The sequence below is a fragment of the Lissotriton vulgaris genome, chromosome 10, assembly GCF_964263255.1.
Source record: "Lissotriton vulgaris chromosome 10, aLisVul1.2, whole genome shotgun sequence".
NCBI lineage: Eukaryota > Metazoa > Chordata > Amphibia > Caudata > Salamandridae > Lissotriton > Lissotriton vulgaris.
Genome location: NC_141698.1, coordinates 296,944,396 through 296,964,651, shown reverse-complemented (window position 1 = coordinate 296,964,651; position 20,256 = coordinate 296,944,396).

The following is a 20,256-nucleotide window of genomic DNA, read 5'->3' as shown; positions in this document are numbered from 1 at the left end:
TATAAGAATAGGAATAATAAATGACTTTCTAGGGACCTCATAAAAATGGCAAAACATTAAACAGTGCATCATGTCCTGAGGAGAATCGCCGTCACAGCCACAGGGCATGAGACACTGCACTCTAGAAACACCACGTGGTTGGGCCAAGAGATAGTGAAAAAGGTCAAGCCGAAATGTGGTCAGTAGGAAGCAATCATGCTTACTTTTAATTCCTAAACTCCGATTCAATAGATCTAGAAGAGTACCAAAAAGCATAATTTTGCAGCCACATTTTTAGAAATGGCGGTCTTTAGTTGGCAATGGTTTGCACCTTTGTCCAAATAGGGACCCTTCCTTCTAGACATGGTAAGGGAGTTACGCCCTTAGACAACCCCTGCTCACCCCCTTGGTAGCTTGGCATGAGCAGACAGTCTTATCTCAGAGGCAGTGTGTAAAGCATTTGTGCACACATACAGTAATACAATAAAAACACAAAAAATGGACACCACACCAGTTTAGGAAAATAGGAAATCTTTATCTAAACACAGCAAGACCAAATCAAAAAGACTCCACCATACATGTATCAGATATCACCAAAATATGTTATATACAAAAATAAAGCTTGTAGCAACAAATAGCTCCACCAGGGGCTATTACGAAGTCGTGACAGGTGAAAATCTCAAAGCATGGTGCCGACCTCGAGGTGCGCGGCATTGGGCACCGGAGTCACACTGACCCCACAGAATAGTACCTTGACAAATGATAAAAACAAAGATGGTGCATGGTGTCAGGGAGATGATGTGTCCTTAGTGCCGGGCAGAGTCGGTTTCCTACCACCACAGGGGAGGTGAGTTGTTGGTTCCTTACTGCGATGCAGGGGAGGTGAGGCGTCAGTTCCTTACTGTGCTGGAGAGGTGACGTTGCGGTGGTGTCGGGGTATTGGTTCCTTATGACGATGCAGGGTTGATGGATTCGGGAGCTCACCCACATCAGGTATCGGCTCTGTGATAATGAAGGACCGGCGTTGGTGAGGTTGTGGCTGCGGTGGAAGTTGGGGCGGTGCATTGTGAGCATCACGAGTGGTGTCTTCGCCTCCGGTGAAGGCAACAGCCTCGATGACGGAATCAGAGTCGGTACGGTGCAGCGGCGGCGGCAGGCAGCGGGCTGTGCGTCGTGCACCTCATGAGCAGTGCCTATGGTTTCATAGCAGGTCGCGGCATTGCTCGCTGGCGTCGGTGTTACTACTTCCATCTGTGGCAGCTGAAGCAGCAATTTGTGATGCAAGAAGACAGAGGGGATGAAGTCTTTGTGTCCCTGAGACTTCAAAACAGGAGGCAAGCTCTAGACCAAGCCCTTGGAGATATTCTTCAAGCAGGATACACAGCACACGTCAACGTCTTGATCCTCTCCTTGGCAGAAACAGCCACTGCAGGCCAACCCACAGGAAAAGGGCAGTACATCTCCTTCAGTTTTCCCAGCTCTTCTTCTTGGCAGAAGTTCCTCTTGAGTCCAGAAATAATCCAAATTTCTGGGGTCTGTTCCCTATTATTTATACTGAATTTCTCTTTGTTCTCTTGTGGCTGAGAGGCTCTGTGCCCAGTCCAAACTAGCTCTGCCCTCTCTATCCCAGCTTCCTGTCAGGGGGTGAAAACAGAATTGTTCAAGGCAGACAAGGCCTATTCAACTGCAGCAGAATCTCCTCCCACCTCTCTAAATGCAGCCCAGGTCTTTTCAGCCCAGCCCTGAGTCATCCAGGAAAGGCAGAACACAACTCAACCCCCAGTGGCTGTCTACAGTGACTGCACAACCCCGGTTCCTGTCACTCCAAACCAGACAGTCAAACCAGCAGAGGCACACAGGATGGCTATGCAAGAAAATGCCAACTTCTTAAAGTTGTATTTTCAAACACACGTTATAAAAATCATCCTTACTAAAAGATGCATTTTGAAAGTGTGAGTTCATACTAAACTCCACCTTTCTTCCTTGTCCCAATGGGAAGTTATACTTAAAGAAAAATTATAAATAAACTCCCATTCTATCCCATGGGACAGATAGCCTTTCCATAGTGAAAAACGAAATACACTGTATTTTACTATCAGGACATGTCACATACACCCGTACATGTCTTACATTTCACATACACTGCACCGTGCCCACAGTGGTACCTTGGTCCTACCTTTGGGGTGACTCACCTGCAATAAAAAGGAAAGTTAGCACCTGGCAAGTGGGTGCACTCACCAGGTCGAAATGGCAGTAAAGACTGCATGCAGACACTGCAGTGACAAGCTGGTTGTGTGGGTAGCACAATCAGTGCTGCAGGCCCACTTTGACACTGATCAGCAGTGGCAAAGTTCCCAAAGCATCTAGACCAGCAAAAACGAAATCCAGCACACAGCTAAAACATACAGGAGGCAGAGCCAGAAATACTGGGGAAACGACGCCAAGGATGCCAGGTCTAACAAGCATAAAGCTAAGAAAATTTTGTGATTTGTGCTCTGAGCTGGATAGGCCAAGAATATCTCAGTCCACCCAGGCGTGAAAACAGTACACTGTGATTAGGCCGTTTAGAAGTTGCGATGCCTGAGTGCTTACTACCGCTCTAATCCCGGCCCAGATGCTACCAGGACACACACCAGGCTAATGAAGAGAAGTGTGTCTCTCGGTTTCCATGCATAAAGAGATTTCAAAATAAAAATGTTGTAGCTGCACCCAATGAGCAGCACTCCGCCTCATTACCATCTCTCCTGTCCTCAGCGCCAAGACACCCATGGATAGTTGCGCGCTCCACAAATTACTTAAATAAATAAATAAATAAATAAAAATAGCTGGAAATGTTTTGAATCTTCATATTTAGGCTCAATGCCCTCATTATGAACACTGTGGCAATCTCAAATCAGGTGCAAATGGATGTTGGCGCCATGATTGAGATAACAAGTAGAGCATTAATATTGCAGCGACTTGGAGCCTTCTCCTTAGACATATTTTACCACATAAAAACCTTGTTAAAATGTGCGGAAGAAATATAATATAGCAATATTTGCAGCATGGAAAGCAGCACCTCCATTCTGACCTGCAGAACTCGGAAAGAAGAGGTAATAGCACAGGGGGGAAAAACCAACTTCACAATAATTATACTTTTCCAGGTAGAATTACCTCCCAGAAATAGCATGAGTCCTGGAATCAGGGCCTTAGAAAGGTATACTCTGCAGTGGACTTCTACATCACAGAGGAGTCTACGAGGCATAAGCCGATATCTATGTGCTGTCATGAAATCAGCTGCTTCAAATATTAACCCCCTCAAGCAATGTGGATTGTATTTCCTTATTTATATAAATATACTTTCAGAATGTTTGCACAAAAATAAAAAGTGAGAAATGCTATGGTAGGTAACAGTATATTTGTACAGTGTGCCACTCACTCACTTGGGTATCCTGGCGCAGGCCGGACTGGCCATAGCGGGCACTGGGCAATCCCCCGGTGCGCCGCAAGGGTGGGGGCCGGTTTTGAGCCCCTGGGGGCCGATTTTGTTACAGGGCCGTTTTTGCAGCATAGCGGTAAAACCACTCTATCGTCATGTACCTAAGTCTTTCCATCTGACACTGTTCAGAAGTCTTAGTAAACATATAAATAAATAAAACAAATTTCGTTGCGTGCACTGCATCACCAAATGCGATGCAGTGCGCGCAATGAAATTCGTTTTATTTATTTATATGTTTATTTACCTATTAAACTCCATAATCCATACATTACTACCCCCCACCCTGCCCCTCCCCCTCCCCACGTCACCGCCCTGCAGAAACTCCTACTACCACCGCGGCTGTTAGAAACAGCTACCTGCCAGTTTTAAGTGCTCTGCACAGGGCCGGCTTTAGGGCGGGCGGGGCGACTGGTGTGACCACACTGGATGCTGAACTGGAAGGGGGGCACTGACCTCAGGGGGGGGGGGCGCTGTGTTTAGCAATAGCTTGCCAGTTAAAAGCACCTGCTGCAGAGTTCCTTGTGTGTCCAGCTTTCACGCAGTAATTAAAATGTCAAGATAACTCTTGTGATTAATGTTCCTGCTAGAGAGAGAAAGAGATATTTTGTCTAGGGTAAGTTTTGAATCGCCATAAAGTAACGCAGAGGGTTAATATGCCTGCTGCAAAGAATAGATCTGCATTTAAAGTGGATAGCTGAGTGTATTAGAAAAGCCAGCCTTCACCAGCGCTTCAAAACAAATGAAACGTATGTGAGAGAGAGGCTGTGGAGAGATGGGTGGCACTTTTACTGGGTGGAAGTAAGGGAATCCGAGGAGATCATGGAGGGCGGCAAAAAAACAATCGCACAGGGCGCCACCAGGGCTAAAGCCCTGGCTCTGCAAAACACTGGTCAATATTTTTTTTCTTTTCATAAAGCTTTATTCGGAACAAGAAACAGGTTCATAAAAGCACAACATACAAGAATACAGTTAAAAAGCGGTGGCCATATTAGCGCAAACTATACAGATAAGTTAATACTGGTTAAAACTGCATACTTTTCCTGGCATTAATTGATTTTAAAAGGAAGGTAGCTGTGTAAAAACACACATCAGGGTGTTGAAGGTTAAAAAGCAGTCTCATGGAGTCCTTTACAGTCCTTACTCCAAACTTTACAAACACAGGTTTAAGATAAGCAATCCGCAGGTTTTTATACAGTTGACAAAACAAAAGGATGTGCATGGTGCTTTGTAAACAGATGTTATCACATGGGCATGGGCCAACAGGGGGTAAACGCTGTTGTGGGAAGGCCACTAGGTTGTGGGCTATCCCAGTTCTCAATCTAGTCAGCACATACCTGTGGGACTTCCAAGTCACCTGCGATAAATACGGTTGAAAGCCCGAAAAGTCATTTAAATCATGATATAAAATGCAAGAAGAAAGTTCAACATTGTCTTGGTGCCGTCTGTCGGCTTGGTGATTTAAAAAAGAGTTCTTGATTTCATGTTTAGCTAGATCAGAGGCACCGCAATTGTTAGTAAAAATATCCAGGCCAAAAATCTCCTGGAAACTATCCACATTGGCCAATAAAAAAGTGTATATTCATTTGCAGGTTGAAGTCAAACAGGTATACGAAAACGTTTATAAAATACATGTTAATTATATCAGAATCTAATCAAGATAAAGTGGTGAATAATAAACTATTCAAGTTTCAGAAAAGCTAAAAATCTGTGCTAGAATCACTAAACAAAGATTTCTGGATTGAAAGGGAGCGAGCCCTGTTTGTGTACACAGTGAAGTGATAGCATATATTTGGTTATTCTGAGCAGAGCGCAGTGCTTTACAGTGAAGAGATTGCTCTCAGAGGGGTTGTTTCCCTGCCCCTTTGAAGACCATTTTATCCCAACGAAAAGAAAAGGTCATATTGACAAAACCTAAACAAATCAAACACGAATAAAGATATTTACTTTGCAGCGAATCAACACCTCGCTTTTTATTCTCGGAATATAATTCTGCAATATTAATGACTTTCTCTGGGTAAGTGTTTAAACGCCTGCTGATAACACAGAGAGGCCAAAACAAACTCCAACAGCTAGAATACAGAGACTCCGATAACGAGACAAAACCTCTAAACCTGGGAAGTAACGTGGTCTGGGGATGGTGTTCTGGGCAGCTCTTGAGAAACTTTCTTGAAGAAAGTCATCAAACAACGTCCCACTGCTTCGCTCAAACCATAATCCCATGTGAAAACACATCCTTTCTGGCAGAGACTCACGTGCCAGGGGCATTGTTTGTGCATAAACTTCTCAGCGTGATAACAGAATAAACAAAAAGAACAGATAAGAGGCAAAGGGCCAACTCTAAACAGAGTCGATCAGTGTGAGAGAGCGCAAACTGACCTAAATGTATAAGTACATCACACTTACACGTAGTAAGCACAAGTCATGAAGAGAAATGCCATGAGTGCTGATATTATATGCATTTATATTCTGAGATGTGTAGTTTAGCTAGAGATTTAAGTAGAAGTGGAATAATGTAGAAATGTGTGGAATTGTATAACCTTATTAGACGTGATTAATCCTGAATCCATGTCGTGTAGCTGCTAAAATGTAAGAAGACATGCTGTTAAACCCAGAACGCAGTAGGCCTCAGGGTCAGAGCTGAAAGGGACGGGAAAGGTGTTCGTTTTCACGACATGGATTGCACTAATGTCATTTAGTAGTCGAGTTAAAGGGTCATATTTTATAGAGATGTTTACCTAATCATAGAGTAGAGTATTTACATGCTATTAATTAATGAAGGATTCGAATGGTATAATCATTATGAGAAATATTGTAGGCCTGAAATGTTTAAAGACACTGAGTTACACGTATTGGTCTGTGCCGAGAATAATGTTGCAAACTTTTGTTAGAAGTCTATGAGAATTGGGATCTTGACTGCAGATGTCTGTCTGCAAGAGAAAGGGGGGATCCAATTATAAATGAAATAAATAGAGGTTTGTTCAGGAGACGGCACAGACACGGAGGAGGGTTCCGGAATGTTTTAAGGGGTATCAGCGGGCCGGAGGAGAGTCTGAGAAGCAAGGTCAACTCTAACGCACGAGGCCTCATCATGGAAAAAGCCAGAAGCTACACCACGTGAGGGGCGTCTCACGAGGGGCGTCTCAAATAATGTTGTATGTTTTGTATTAGGGACAGCACCCCTGGGTGGAGTTAGAGCAGATGCCTGAGGACCCTTTAGAGAGCGGATGGGTAGGCAGAGAGGGGTCATGACTGGAGGACTATAGGTTTTCATCAAGAGACTAAGAGTGGGTGATCTTCCTAGGAAGTCATTCACCGCTGACACCTTTTGATAGGTTGAGACTTTGTTAAGTAGGGATACCATCCAGAGCAGGGTAGGGACAGCCTAACCTGTATTTTCCCTCCAGCCTTAAATGACGGAGAGATCTCAATACGTGTCTATGCTTATAGCTTTGCTATTCTTAGAACTGGTACTTGTAGTCTTCTTTGCTCGTCTGAGGGTTTTCAGAGAGCACATGTATGTAGTTGGGCCCGTGTATCTTGTAAATCTCATTTTGAGATGCCTGTACTTGCAGCTGATTCTAACTTTATAATAAACCTTTGAAAGCTAGAAGTTGTTTGTGATCCTTCAGAGCGGGGTCCATTATTGGGTGAACTAGCCTGGTAAGAGATACCCTTTCTTTCCTCAATGACAGGCAACAAAGGTTCAGACGACCAGAACGGGGTTTTAGATCAAGAGTGATAAGATAGCGATCAAAATCTCACCCCCGCAGTTGGTAGCTATAGAGGATGGTTGCCTTCTTGAGGAAGGTGATCTAGGCCAGGTTAGATTACCCCAAGGCCCCTAGAGATCGATGATCAGAAGAACCGCCCGCCGAAGAAGGTCCGGATGACGTGAGACAGAAAAGCAGCAGTATCGGTCGAGAGTGAGTATAAAGGGTCATGCGTGTTAGATTGCGGTGTATTTGTATTGTATCTATGTTGTAATGTCTGGCGGAGTTGAATGCCTGTAGAGTGACTGTGGAACAGGTTGTGAGCGCGCGCAACCGGTGGAAATCTTAAGTTCAAGGAGAGCTTAAGTGGTTCGGGTGTATCGGACATCCAGAGTAATTGTCAACCAGTGTGAAGGGGGTCATGAGGTACCATTGATCGCCCGCAAGACCGAGATAGGGGGAACGTAAGAATGAGTGCGTGAGTAACGGACGCAGGTCGGAAGTTACTGTGTGTGTAAGCAACCTATCAGAGAGACGATAGATATTTCGTCAGTTGTGTTGACAATTACAGATAGACTGTGGACGTACAGTCGGGGGAAGTGACCGCTTGGTCGGAAGTAGTCATTTTTCAGGGTATGAATGGGACGCATGCATGACCGGGAGAAGAGCTGAGAAAGGAGGGGTGCTGCTGCGAAGCGGAGACGAGTGACGTCAGAAAGTGCCGCGCTGGGATTGGCCGGCCGGAGAAAGACCGCGCTGCGATAGGCCAGCTAGCAAAGCCGCGCTAGGATTGGTGGATTGTCATCAGGAAGTAAACAGAGTATTGAGGCTGGAAATTGTGCATATAATCATGAAGTGTTTTAAATGGTTGAGAGCGGCGTTTAAAAAAGAGAGGCGGGGATCTTATGAAGGGGAAGAAGCCCCGCCGGAGGGTACGCCGGCTCGTTATATGGCGGCAAATGTTGGGCTGCATACAATTTTGTGGATTTCAGAGTGGAGCAAGATTACAGAAGGAAATGAGGAACTGACGTTTCCGAAGTACGGGACGTTCAGATTAGAGGTGCTACACCGATTAAAAGCAGTTATGACCTCAATGAGACCCTTGCCTAGACCGACCCAGTTTGAAGCTCTCAATGCCTGGATTAGGGCAGCGCACGAGAAGAACCTGAATAGACGACAAGAAAGGGTGAAACGATCGGTAAGGGCAGTGCAGGATGCCAAGTGGGATGCAGATGCTAAAAGATGGAGAGTGCATAACATGGAAGTAAATAAATTGTACCCAGTGTTAGAAATGCCCGGAAACAAAAGCCCCTTAGAAGAGGATGATGAGAGTGTGGAAAATCAGGGGTCCCTACCTCATCAGAAGGGCGGAACCGACAGGGGTCTCCCACCCCCACGCCGGCACAAACAGCATCCCTGGGTCATTGGACTTCCTCTCTTCGCCCACAGGATCCGCTAACCATTGCCGACCCGGAACCCGGCAAACCGGAAACCGGAAGTGAAGTCCCTACCGGTGACCCGGAACCCGAACCATCCGGAAGCGGAAGTGCGGCAACTACGCTCCACCAGGAACATAGAAAAGACGGGAAAGCAGTCAAGACCTCGTTCAGCCCAGCGGACTCGTGGCAGGAGAAAGCGAACGGCGCGGAACCCCCGACGGAGAGTGGACGAGGAGAGGAGATCGTAGAGAAGGCGGAACGCGGAGAGCAGGAGGAGGAAGAAGACCTGTGGTCGGAGGATTGGTGGCGACCTCCGGAGGTGGCTGGAGAGCGGCCGCAACTCGGATGAGAGTTGCGGCGGAGCACGTGAGTACTCTCTATCCTTTCTCTGTGTCCCTGTGTAAATATAGTGTAAATACCTGTAGAGCCTGTACATAGAGCGTCACGAGCACCCTGCACTGTCCATATAAATAAACGAAGTATCACGAGCACCTTGTATATATCACTATCCTTGCACTGACCCGGGCACCCCAACCACTATACCCCTCCCGCTTGCAATTGACCCTATCCCTCTACCCTTCCCACCTCCCCTCCCACACGTATCCTTCCTGGCCAACGCACTCCCGGTGAAGGTGACAGTACTCGATAGTCCTCATCGGACCGGACTAACCCCAAACTGTTCTCTCTCTTACATATCTCCGAGGAGACCCATCACCCGACCGTCATCTGATGACCACAACCTACAGAGTACCCAGGACAAAGACATCAACCCTACAACAGAACCCTTCCGTCACGACGTTCTCTCCGGACTTCCTCCCCTATACCTCTGTGGAATACTACTGTGTGTCTTACCTCTGAATAAAACCCGAAACCATAGCTCATTATATCCGGCCTCCCAGCCTGTTATTCCGGTCCGCCCAACCCACAACTCCACAGAGAGCGAAACAGAGGACAGCTTGATAAACAGGTTACTGACAGATAGGCCACCCCCGTATAACAGAGCAGGGGGAGAGGTCGAGCATAGTGAAAGGGGGGGCAACGCAGGAGAGCATGGACCGCTTCCCAGTTCCGATTGGGATCCCGCTGCAAAGAAAGAACTGTCCCAGCCTAGTGCGGTGCAGCAGGTAGTTGGGAGGTTTGTGGTACAAAGAGCGCCGGAAACGGAGTGTGCCACATCCTACGCACTGCCAGATGCCCTACAAGTACCCGTTACCATAGGTCCTATAGTATCGATTTATGACCCAGAAAGAACTAGAAGGGAGGAACAGGTACGGAGGGACAGAGAAGGAGCAGAGATGGCAAGGAGGAACGATATGATCAGTTCCCCAAGTCCGTTGCTGATACCAAGAGAGTGGAGCAGCCCAGTACACACAGCAGAGGATCCAGTAGGGGATCCGGGGGGCCATAGATGGCCAGTGGATATGAGGGGATCAGGACGGAAATCCTTTCAAGAGTTAAACGAGTACCTGAAGAAGTGGGATGAGGCAGTGGAGACTCACAAGAGCATCATAGCTGCGGAAGCTGGAAGGGAAAGTCAGGATAGCAGAACCCGGACTCACTGCGGGGCTGATGAAAGCAGTCCGGAGTGGGACGGGAGGGAGAAGGACAGTAGGGGAGTCACACATTGGGCCCGGAGTGGAGGTAGATCAGACCTGGAAAACGGGGGCCCCGAGAGTGGGGGGGTGTCTCGCCCAATACACAGCGAAGGAGACAGGAGAACGCAGGAGTACAGAGACAGCTTTAAGTGTACCCACTGTGTGCCCGGCAACAGAGAACAGAATGGGAGTTGCGAGAGGCCGCGCCACAGTCCCTGTGATGACGGACAAGAGCCCAGTCCAGGGAATATGGGGAACCAAGAAGTATCATATCAGATACTGAGTGATACTAGACAGAGAGAGGATGGCGACCGGAGGGAGAATAGCAGAGAGTCCTACTGTGAAAAGAGAGGAGAGAGAGAGAATGGGCAAAGTAAGATTGGGGGTAACAGGCCCGTGTTCCATCACCTTCCAAGATCGGATGGCCGAGCATGGGACCTGGAGAGATGGGAGCAAGGGAGAACACTCCTTAACTCTCCCGAACCCAAACGTAGGGCTCGGAGTTGGGATGGGAGAGAAACCTGTGAACCTCCTTCGAAAGACATATTGAGAGCTGAGATAAAAGCCAAGAGACTCGATGTCGCCAGCTTAAGGGCAGATCTGGATGACATGGTAGATGGTACCCTGCCTTTAGAAAGAATGGAAATGTATGAGCAGGATGAAATACTGTTCATGGCAAAGGATATCACCCGAAAGGCGAGAACAATCCATGAGAAGTTAGTCGAACTAGCAGGCAAATATATGGTGGACCTGTCAAGGACCAAAGCATTACAGGGTAACCACAGGCTACATTATTCAGATCGAGACCTAGATGAGAGGAGAACAATTGGACTGAAAACGCACATAAGGGAACTGATCACTGGAATAAGGACGTGGAGGGCACTAGATAAATGGGAAGAGAGGTGGTCCAAGAAAGGGACCGTCAGGAGAAGCATGCTTGGTATGACACCAGGAGGACTGCAGAGAATAGAGGCATACCCTTTGCGTGAAGTTGCAAATGGGAACTATGTGCACGTACCATGGAGTAGGGGAGATTTAGCTGCTTTTACCACTTCTTTCCCCAAATTGCGGGAGAACCCGGTTGAGTGGTACAAGCAAGTCGAGAGATTTGTAAAAATCTCAAAGGTCTTATGGATAGATCTGAACACGCTGTTTGACATCGTAGTACCAGGAGATTTGTGGACAGCATGCAAGGTTAGCGCTGAGTGGCCCACAACAGAGCCAGAGAGAGATGCTAAGACTAATGGGCCGTCCGAGACCGTAATGGCAAAATACGAGAGGGTGATGACTTGGCTGAAAGAGAAAGTGCCAATGCAGGACATAGATTGGGTCAAAATAGATCGAACTAGACAGGAACCCAAAGAGACAGTTCACGAATACTATGAGAGATTGCTGAAGGCGTTTAAACAGTATAGTGGTCTGGATGTAATGGATCCAAAGGACATAGGGCAATTTGTGTCCAAGTTCGTCCTGGGCCTGAGACCGGATATTAGTTTAATAATTCAGCAACACTTGATTTGTTGGCAAAATAAACCCTTAGATGAGATCCTGAGATATGCTAGGTACTGCTGTGATGAGATAGACTCCAAGGCAAAGAAGCTAAAAGAGAAACTGATGGTGGTGCAGATGCAGGCAGCCGGAAAGGGGGGACAGCAGCAACAGCAACAAGGAACAGGCACTGGGGGGAAGAAACAGTATAGCCAGAACAAGGGCAATGAAGAGAACTCCACCTTTAGACCCAGAATAGACATAGCTGCCTTGAAGAAAACGACTCGGTGCCATCAGTGTAACGAGGTGGGGCATTGGAAACGCGAGTGTCCCTACAATGTTGAGATAGGGGAACAGGAGGTAGAGGAGGAAGAGGTCCAGAGTACGCCTGCGAGAGGGGTAACGCAATACCAGGGAAAGGTGCTCAAAGGAGGGGGCCCTCCTCCACGAGCCCAGTTCCCTCAGCCACCCAGGGTAGGGACTATGGGTAAGACATATAGACAGATGCCCCTGTTTGTAGGAGGAGAGGAATGCTATTACGTAGACCCACTAACTGGACAGAGAGTGGAAAGGGAGGACTGTACCCTCGGGGCAGCCTTGGAGGTGGATCAAAGGGGACCCTATGTAGAGGCCGAAGTGGCAGGGTGCCCCACGACATTCCTAGTGGACACCGGAGCCACTAGATCCACGATCAGATCAGCCGCAGTTCCAGGCCTGCCCATGTCTGGAGAGACAATACAAGTGGTGGGGGTCGCTAACAAGAGAATGACCAGCCCATTGACTGAACCAGTGCAGGTGAAAATAGGGAAGTACAGCGATGAACACCAGTTTGTGGTTTGCGATTCTAGTCCTGTATGTCTGTTAGGAAGAGACCTGTTGTGTAAGTTAAATTGTACAATATACTGCACACCGCAAGGAGTGGAGGTATTGACCAATGACGATGATGCTGACTTCAAAGTTGCAAATTCAAGAATATGTGTGGAGCTGTACCCCACTCTGACAGTTGATGAGCTCCCCTGGGATCTGAGAGAGACAGTGGCACCAGAAGTGTGGGATTTCACTGGGGAGGAGATTGGATTGGTCAAGGGGGTGGACCCAGTGAAAATTGTAGTGAAACCGCATGCTGAGTTTCCAAGAACACCCCAATATAAATTGACTCCAGAAACGATTGCAGGTATAAAGCCCGTGATCGAGTCCATGATTAAACAGGGAATACTGAAAGAAATCGTGGGTAGTCCATGTAACTCCCCGATTATGGGTTTGCAGAAACCAAATGGGAAATTCCGGATAGTGCAGGACCTCCAAAAGATTAATAACATAGTTGTCTCATGTTGTCCAGTGGTACCGAATCCATCAGTGATACTGTTTCAGATACCGTTTCAAGCCGAATGGTTCACTGTGATAGATCTTTGTCAGGCTTTCTTTTCGATCCCTCTGGACGAAGAGAGCCATTTTCTTTTCGCATTTAAGCTGGAAGGTCGCGTCCTAACATGGTGTCGTATTCCTCAGGGGTATACTGAGAGCCCATCGATCTTCAACCAGCTTCTGAAGAAAAATCTTGAAAGTCTAGTGCTGCCCCAGAGGTCAGTTCTGGTCCAGTACATAGACGACCTCCTTGTGGCGTCAGAAACAGAAGAAGCTTGCAGGGAGGACTCCATTGCTTTGCTAAATCACCTAGCTGCAAATGGGCACAAGGTGTCCCCGGGAAAGTTACAGTACTGCCAAACAGAAGTGCAGTACTTGGGACACAGAATTGAGAAAGGCAAACGAAAAGTGTCACCAGACAGGATAGAGGCGATCATGAAGATGAATGCGCCTAAAACACAGAGAGAAGTCAGGATGTTCCTAGGGATGGTGGGTTATTGCCGACAGTGGATCGCGAACTTTTCACTGAAAGCAAAACCCTTGCAAAAACTGACGCACAAGGAGGTGAGCGATCCGGTACCATGGGACAAAGACTGTTTGATGGCGTTCCTACAGCTGAGAGAGGACCTGTGTCGTGCTCCGGCTCTGGGAATGCCTGATTACGATAAACCATTCTTGCTTTATTGTTGTGAGAGAGAGGGTTGTGCGCTGTCTGTATTGGTCCAGATTCATGGGAATGCCCGTAGACCAGTTGCTTACTTCTCGGCTACGTTAAACCCAGTAGCCGCAGCGTTGCCCGGATGTCTCAAATCCGTTGCCGCAACAGGTGTCAGCATCGAGAGGTGTGAGAATATTGTAATGGGGCATCCGTTAGAGGTGTACGTGCCCCATTCTGTTGAACTGTTAATGACCAGGACCAAAACACAGCATCTGACCAACAGCAGGCTCACGCGCTATGAGCAAGTCATCCTTGCTGCAGAGAACGTGACCCTCAGGAGATGCTCTGTTTTGAACCCTGCTACCTTGATGCCACTCCTAAATGATATCGATGATGATGATGAATGTACAGACCATGACTGCCTCGATGTGACTGAACTATGCACCAAACCTAGACCCGACATCGTAGATGAGCCACTGACTGACCCAGATGAAGTTTTCTTTGTCGATGGCTCATGTGTAAGAGACGAAGTTGGGCAGTTGAGAGCAGCTTACGCTGTTTGTACTATTACTGGAGTTGTGGAAGCTGGATGCCTGGAAGGAGTACACTCCGCTCAGGTAGCCGAGATTATTGCCTTAACGCGTGCTTGCTTGGCAAGCAATCAAATTCGAGTCACCATATACACCGACAGCCAATATGGTTACGGGGTAGTTCACGATTACGGGCAGTTGTGGTCTCAAAGAGGTTTCATGACCTCTTCAGGCTCCCCCATTCGCAATGGAGAGTTTGTGCGCCTGTTGTTAGAGGCGTTGCAATGTCCAGCAGGTATCGCAGTTGTGAAGTGCACCGCACATACTCGAAACATGGACTTCGTGTCACAAGGCAATAGATATGCCGACGAAGTCGCGCGGTATTGCGCGGAACAAGGGTACTCTTTCACAGAGGTGGAAGTGGGTGGAATAAATGTAAGAACTGAATTAGCTATGATATTAGAAACTGTTGATTCTTGGGACGAACTGAAGTGCATGCAAGAAAATGCTCCTGATTTTGAAAAGCAAACATGGGAAGAGGCAGGATGTGTGGTGGGTGAGGCTCACTTCTGGGTTTCAGCAGATGGAAGAGCAGTGTTACCCAATGAGATGGTGAGCCCAATGGCTAGACAAATCCATGGTCCCGTACACCTAGGGAGAGACGCTATGCTGAGAGTATTTAGGCAGACCTGGTATAATCCTAAATTCAGAGTAGCAGCCGAAGCAGTGTGCCAGCGTTGTGTGACCTGTCAGCAGTTGAATGTAGGGAAAAAGACACCAGTTGCACTGAGCCACATAGGGAGGTCAGGGGGTCCATTCAACCGTATGCAGTTGGATTTCATTGAACTACCAAGGTGCAACCGCCTCCGTTATGTCTTGGTGGTTGTTTGCGTATTCTCCAGATGGGTTGAGGCGTACCCTACACGTAGGTGCGACACCCTCACAGTAGCCACGTTACTGCTTAGGGAGCTCATTCTGCGCTTCAGGGTACCGGCCTCTTTGGAATCAGATAGGGGAACGCATTTCAACAGCGAGCTTGTGAAGATGATTTGTGCGGCTCTGAACATAGATCAGAAATTGCATTGCAGTTACCGACCAGAAGCCTCAGGGATTGTGGAGCAGATAAATAGCACTATTAAGGCCAGAATTGCAAAGGTGTGTTCATCAACGTCCTTGAGTTGGCCTGACGCTCTGCCGTTGGTCCTTATGAGCCTCCGTAGTACCCCAGACAGAAGAACGGGACTGTCACCTCACGAGGTGTTGATGGGGAGAGCAATGAGGTTGCCATCTGTCCCAACTGCCGCACTGTTAAACATCACAGATGATATGATCCTGGACTATTGTAAGGGGCTGTCTGACGCCATTCATTCTGTGTCCCTTCAGGTGCAGGCTGCCGAAGTTCCATCGTGCCAGGACCTGTGTCATGACCTGTGCCCTGGAGACTGGGTGCTTGTGCGAAAGCACGTGAGAAGAAGCTGCCTGGATGTTCGTTGGCGTGGGCCCTTCCAGATCATCTTGATCACGAACACTGCAGTTAAGGTGGGAGGCCTGCCCAATTGGATCCACGTGTCGCATACGCGGAGGGTTCCAGCACCTCTGGAAGAAACAGCTCCTCTCTCGGATAGACGTCCAGCTGCGGACCGAGAAGCCATAGAGGGGGCCAGCCAAGCTGTGGAGGTGCCAGAAGAAGCAGGAAACGAGTCTGACCAAGCTGAGGACGGTCAGTACAACAGCGAAACAGACGACGCTACTGAGGGAGATAGTAGCTGGGAGAACGAATCAGACACTGACCAGTCTGAAAGAGAGCGAGAACAGACCAGAAGGAGAAGGAGCAGAAGGGTGCGTGGAGAAGCTAATTGGCCACAAAGAAGGAGCACTAGCCTGAGGTCAACTCCAGAGAGAACCCTTGCTCCGATATCTGAGGACTCAGACCCGGAAGAAGGTGCTCAGGGCGCTGAAGCACCGGACTTGAGAAGGTCAAGAAGAGTGCGTGTGCCTAGCAGAAGATACGCCACCCCTGAGTGGACATATTTGGCGACAAATGTCTTTGGAACTGGAGACAGGGAGGATACGAGCGGTGGTGGTGTCCAGCTCTGAGCCCATCATCACAGTGGAAGTACAGCTGTTAGTACCCGGGGTCGAAGCAGAAGGGTCACTAACTTTCACACTCCCCAGCCCTCCCCGCCTCAGCAAGTTAAAGCACATGTTTTTCACAGAATTGCAATTCCCCGACTTTGGTACAAAGATAACAAGCCATGAAGAGCACATTCTTCGTTTGGAAATATTGAACTATGCTGTCAAAGCTGCAGGCCCAAGCCTGATTGTGGATGCTTAGAGACTTTGTAAATAAGCAAGAAGAAAAAAAGAAGATTACCTAGCGCCCAGGAAGCAGAGAATCTTAGGGACCTTCCTTTGAGTTGACGGAGAAGGGCTAGGGTTGTCTGTGTTAAAGCTTTTAAAGGACTTTTGCCAAGGAGGTTGTCAGCTTCCAGTTGTGTGGTTCTAAGGACAAAAGGAGTAAAAAGGACTGTAAAGGAACGAGAAGAAAGGAACTTTGTGCTGAGAAAAAGAGAGAGCCATACTGTCTGACGAAATGGAAGCCGGCACCCCGAATCGCAGAGCCAAATGTATAATAGGCACACTAATAGTAGGAGTGATAATTTTAATAGTTTTAGTAGTCACAGTTTCCTATGTAAAGGGACATGAGGATGAGGCGAAGGTAACCGATGTGAAATCTGTAGTGACGCCCAAACCCACTGTTGCTGGTGAGAAAGGGAAAAACATTCAGGAGAAAGCGTTATTAGCTGCAGAAGCCCGTAGGTTACACGTGGATGAGTCCCAAGGCGACTTTAGGTCAAATGCTTATGCTAAACTTTTGTATGAATACGTGGATGCCATGGAGGTTAAGGACTGCTACGTCTGCATGCAGTTGCTGGCGTCTGTAGACGAAGGCATTAGATATCATCACCTCCCGCTGACATATGGCATTACATGTAGCTTATTGCTTAGTATATTTTATGGGAGAGATAGCTTTGAATACTATTTCTCCAATTATGACTCAGTGTTACCAGAAGTCCCAAATTATAAGCAAATGAACAAATGGGACTACTGGAAGAGTGAAGACAGATTGGCCAAGTTCTTCATTCCTTGGATTACCTTAGATACTTCACATGCCCGCAGAAATAATCTGACATGCAAGGTGTCAGAAGTCGAGAAGAAGTTTATAGGGCAGGTGGATGATCGATACAGGAGACAAAAGATTTTGAAAAAATCAGGACAATGGAAAACAGATTGGACCGAGGAAGAGAAGGCACACAAGAGAAAGGGTAGTAGTGGTCCAATAGCTCTGGATAGAACGCAGAGAGGAAAGCTATGTCTTCACCGAGCCAAAACGTATTATGAAAACATATACGTGGGAGAAGTTAGCTGTGAACATGCTTTCAATCTAGAATATTATACCAAGGATTTCCTAAAGGGAATGCAAGTGATTCCAAATGTATATTTTGTATGTGGAAGAAATGCCTATGTGAGACTACCTGATAACTGGTATGGATCATGTTACTTGGCAATTATCTTCCCCAAAATATATCATGCCCAAGACTTAGAGGTCATCGAGGGCAAGGCTTCAGCCAGAGGAAGGAGAGATATAGGAGATGCAGAAATGGTTGGAGATGTATTTGGGGCTGTGTTCCCTCTTTTGGGACTAATCCTCAATGATGTCAAAATTAGACGACTGGCAACAGTCGTAGACAGGTTGTCTGCCAGCACTGCTCAGTCCTCAATGCTGGTGGAGGGAGAGATGCAATCGATAAGGGCCATGGTCCTTCAAAACCGTCTTGCATTAGACGTCCTGCTAGCAAAAGAGGGCGGAGTCTGTAAGGCTTTGAAGGTCCAGGAATGTTGTACTTACATTCCAGACAATTCAAAGCCCCTTGAGAAAGTTATTATGAACATAACTGATATCCACAAAGAGATCGAAGACCTGAGTAGAGAAAATGTTTGGGAAAAGGTGGGCCATGGAATGAGTGAAGCTGGAGGTTGGCTCACCACATTAGGCAAAAGCTTCGTGTGGTATGTACTGAAACCTATCATCATAATATTGATCTGTGGGATCGTGTTATGGGGATTGGTAAGGGTATTCAAATGGTACAGAGCCAGGAGGTTGGAGAGGGCCCAGAGAGAACAGCTACAGAGATTAGCTGCCATACAGGATAATCAGTACAGGAGTCTGAGGGCTCTGGAAACACAGAAACGAGGTACCCTAGCAATCACTGCAGTTTAAGTGTTAGTGATGACCCCGAGAGGTCATCAAAGGGGGGAACTGAGAGAGCGCAAACTGACCTAAATGTATAAGTACATCACACTTACACGTAGTAAGCACAAGTCATGAAGAGAAATGCCATGAGTGCTGATATTATATGCATTTATATTCTGAGATGTGTAGTTTAACTAGAGATTTAAGTAGAAGTGGAATAATGTAGAAATGTGTGGAATTGTATAACCTTATTAGACGTGATTAATCCTGAATCCATGTCGTGTAGCTGCTAAAATGTAAGAAGACATGCTGTTAAACCCAGAACGCAGTAGGCCTCAGGGTCAGAGCTGAAAGGGACGGGAAAGGTGTTCGTTTTCACGACATGGATTGCACTAATGTCATTTAGTAGTCGAGTTAAAGGGTCATATTTTATAGAGATGTTTACCTAATCATAGAGTAGAGTATTAACATGCTATTAATTAATGAAGGATTCGAATGGTATAATCATTATGAGAAATATTGTAGGCCTGAAATGTTTAAAGACACTGAGTTACACGTATTGGTCTGTGCCGAGAATAATGTTGCAAACTTTTGTTAGAAGTCTATGAGAATTGGGATCTTGGCTGCAGATGTCTGTCTGCAAGAGAAAGGGGGGATCCAATTATAAATGAAATAAATAGAGGTTTGTTCAGGAGACGGCACAGACACGGAGGAGGGTTCCGGAATGTTTTAAGGGGTATCAGCGGGCCGGAGGAGAGTCTGAGAAGCAAGGTCAACTCTAACGCACGAGGCCTCATCATGGAAAAAGCCAGAAGCTACACCACGTGAGGGGCGTCTCACGAGGGGCGTCTCAAATAATGTTGTATGTTTTGTATTAGGGACAGCACCCCTGGGTGGAGTTAGAGCAGATGCCTGAGGACCCTTTAGAGAGCGGATGGGTAGGCAGAGAGGGGTCATGACTGGAGGACTATAGGTTTTCATCAAGAGACTAAGAGTGGGTGATCTTCCTAGGAAGTCATTCACCGCTGACACCTTTTGATAGGTTGAGACTTTGTTAAGTAGGGATACCATCCAGAGCAGGGTAGGGACAGCCTAACCTGTATTTTCCCTCCAGCCTTAAATGACGGAGAGATCTCAATACGTGTCTATGCTTATAGCTTTGTTATTCTTAGAACTGGTACTTGTAGTCTTCTTTGCTCGTCTGAGGGTTTTCAGAGAGCACATGTATGTAGTTGGGCCCGTGTATCTTGTAAATCTCATTTTGAGATGCCTGTACTTGCAGCTGATTCTAACTTTATAATAAACCTTTGAAAGCTAGAAGTTGTTTGTGATCCTTCAGAGCGGGGTCCATTATTGGGTGAACTAGCCTGGTAAGAGATACCCTTTCTTTCCTCAATGACAGGCAACAAAGGTTCAGACGACCAGAACGGGGTTTTAGATCAAGAGTGATAAGATAGCGATCAAAATCTCGCCCCCGCAAGTGCATGCAATTCTTTAAAACTCAAATCTAACAGTTGCGCCGAAATCTCAAGAGGAGAAGATTTTTTTTACAGTATAGTAGCGTATAAATTACCCCAAACTTAGGGCTGGAAAATAAAAAGGGGCCCTTTCAAATCGATAAATGGGACCACATCACTGTACCTGGGACTATAGGGCAAGATGTATGAAGCTCAAATGGGTTCGCAAACGCCGAAATTCGCATTTTGGCGTTTGCGACCTCATTTGTGCAAAATGGTATGCATGTAGCAAATTTCAGTGC